Below are 3552 nucleotides of genomic sequence, written 5' to 3' on the forward strand. Positions count from 1 at the left end.
TCCTGGAGCTTTTGCTTGTGTATCAAGGAGAGCTTTATGCATATGAATCATGGCTCTGGTACCAATTATAAAGACCCGAATAATCTAAAGACCTCGGACCTTTAAAACTACTATGACATAACTACTACCATTTTGATATATATACATAAAATAATCAAACTTATTATTAATACATAGAAAATCTAAAAGAAAATACAAAATACAAGATCTCATTGTTCATACATAAAATAATAAAGAAAATCAAACCTGTATTTAAATATTCAAAGTACTAAGTGCGGAAATTTTAAGGACATAATTCAAAAGACTCAAAAATAAATAACGCCATCCTTGATCGATCCCATCGATTCCTTCCTTTAGTCCCTCGCCTAGTACACATGCCAAATCCACCTTGGATCTGTCCCGCCTTCAATGTTCATTTACCTGCACAATCTAAATAAAAAGGAATGAGCCTAATGCCCAGTAAGGAAAAACTACTAAAACATAAAACATAATACATAAGACATACAACATAAAACATAAAATGGACTACAATATTAATGGTCATTAACTCATTATTATAGTACATGATAAAAACTGCTTTAGTCCTCTTAACTACTATTTTAGAGGTAGGTTTAGACACGACTATAGTTTATGATAACGATAAAAGTCTTAGGATTTGCTATCTAAGCAACCATATTTCCCAAGTGACTATAAACATAAAAAAAAAAAAAAAAAATCATACATACAAACATATAGCACATAAAATCTAACTTATTTTCCTTACCAAAACCAGAATATTGGAGACAAGTGCGAGATCGAAAACTCCTAAAAACAAACATTAAAAATCGTAAGTTTCCTAAAGAAAAAAGATGAATAGAAGATCTAAACCATCGAAATGAAGACTTACCGAGACCTTAAGTTTCAAAGATACCAAGTACCTAACCAAAAGCCAATATAATGAATTATGATTTGAAGTGAAAGAAAATAATAAGAAGAATAAAAGTAGATTGGATTTGAGGATTAAGAGTACCTTAGATAGCTAGAGCTTTGATCTATACCTCAAACACCGAAATTACACTACTTCCCAAGTGTTTAGAAAAGCTTAAATTAGAAAGCTTCTAACCCCAAAACCCTAGTGTTTCTCTCTAGAACGAAATTGGCAGCTTGGAGGCTCTTGGAGGCTCTGAGAAGTGTTTGAAAGACGATGAAAATGGCTGAGTGAAAGGTTCTATTTATAGAGTTCAAGGAGTGAAACTTACTCTCGTTAAAATAAATAGAAATGACATTTTCTGCTCAAAAAATGCCCAGAACTTGGTCAAAATCGTTCAAGAACAAGTCCACACTATTGAGGGTTGTTTGTAGCTTTGAATTCCACAGAGTTTCAAAAATGGCTACTGGAGCCGATATATTGCCTCCCCTGTTTTCCCGAGGCTCCGTGGTTTCGTTCATGCAAAGTCGACGTATTTTTCGTATTAGCATGGGCGATATATCGGCTCCTATAACTGTAATATATCGACTTATGCTGAGGTACTAAACCACATTTTTGCACATTTTAAGCATACTTAAAGCTATTTAAACTACTTTGACTGGGTAATACAAGATCCTAGCATCTGAGGGAAGGTTCTAGACTTCCTAGGCTTGTCATTGATTATTTTTATCCATCTAAAAAATCCTTAATAAACATACATGTGACAAATGTCACATTCTTAATTATTCTATCTAAACCTTAGGTTATAATAAATAATATTTCTAGGACCAACCACATTAATTAAACCTTATGATAAAATTAATATTTCTAAACTATAGGCTAAACTTATAAAATTCATAACTAGCTATACGAGTTTCCAAATAATTCTTGGCTTGAACCAATATCACGAAAATTAAAATACTACAACATATGGTACTACTATCTAACTAAGAAAACTTTTGAGGCACTACAACCTTACATCACTCCGACGCTCCTCAACTACGCATTAAGCCCACCAGTCTGGTGGCCTTGCATCTTCGTCAATTCTCGATTCTATGACTTATTTTGACCCTTAAAAAAAATAGAAACTATCGTTTTTAAAAGTCAAAAACTATCGTTCTATACTATTATAAAGAGTCTTGAATAAATGTTGCAATCCATTTGTTTGATGAAAATCCTCAACTAGATTTCATGTGTTTGAGATGGTTGACTTGTCTTGTTTAGTGTTGTTTTTATTCATATTGGTTTGATTTGTCCTCATCAGGGCATAAGTTTTTTTTACCCCATTGGATAGTTGTCTTGCAAAGCTACAGTTCCAATTTGAACAGGGAACTTGGTTTTACATAATTTTGTAGCATCTCAAAAATTTTACTTAGCTAGATAGTAGTAGTAGTAGTAGCTTCATATTTTAGTTTTCGTGGTTATTGGTTCAAGCCAGGATTTAGTTGGAAACTCATAGAGATAGTTATGGATTTTATAAGTTTAGCCTATGGTATAGAAATATTAATTTTAACATAAGGTTTGATTAATATAGTTGGTCCTAGAAATGATATTTGGAATAACCTAAGGTTTGAATAGAATAATTAAGAACATGACACTTGTCACATGGATGTTTATTAAGGATTTAAGGATTTCAGATGAATAAATTAATCAAGGATAAACCTAGGAAGTCTAGAATCTTCCCTCAGCTGTTAGGATCATGTTTTACTCAGTCAATGTGGTTTAAACAAATTCAAGTGTCCTGAAAGTGTACAAAAACGTGTTTGATATATCAGCGTATGCCGATATATCACAGCTCTAGGAGCCGATATATCGCATATGATTAATACAGAAAACAAATCGTCTTCGAACGAAAGAAACCAGGAGGCTCGGGATTATGGGGCTGGCGATATATCGGCTCCCTTATGCATTTTTGAAAATCCATGGAATCTGAGCTAGAAACAACCCTCAACAGCTTGGACTTGTTCTTAAACAATTTTGATCGAGTTCTGGGCATTTGTTGAGCGGAAAATGTCTTCTTTTATTCATTTATTTATTCATTTTAATGGGAGTTAGTTTTACTCCTTGAACTCTATAAATAGGACCCTTCACTCAGCCATTTGCATCATCATTCAAGAACTTCTCAGAGCCTCCAAGTTGCTAAGTTTGTTCTAGAGAGAAACACTAGGGTTTTGGGTTTAAAAGCTTTCAAATCTAAGCTTTTCTAAACACTTGGGAAGTAAGATAGAGTGTGATTTCGGTATTTAGGTGTAGATCGAAGTTCTAATCTATCTAAGGTATTTTTATCCTCGGGTTTAGTTCATTATAATTCTTCTTATTCTTTCATTTTATTTCAAAACCTAACTCGTTATAATAACTTTTGGTTAAGCGTTCGATTCCTTTGAAACTTAATGTTTTTGGTAAGTCTTTATTCCAATAGTTTAGATCTTCTCTTCATGTTCTTTTCTCTAGAGGACTTATGGTTTTTTTATGTTTGGTTTTAGGAGTTTTCGATCCCACATTTGTCTCCAATATCTCGGATTTGGTAAGGAAAATTAGGTAGTTTAGTTTTATGACCTAGTTATGTTTTGTATGACCTAACATTTTAGGTACAATAAAGGGGTAAG

The sequence above is a fragment of the Humulus lupulus genome, chromosome 6, assembly GCF_963169125.1.
Source record: "Humulus lupulus chromosome 6, drHumLupu1.1, whole genome shotgun sequence".
NCBI classification, from domain to species: domain Eukaryota; kingdom Viridiplantae; phylum Streptophyta; class Magnoliopsida; order Rosales; family Cannabaceae; genus Humulus; species Humulus lupulus.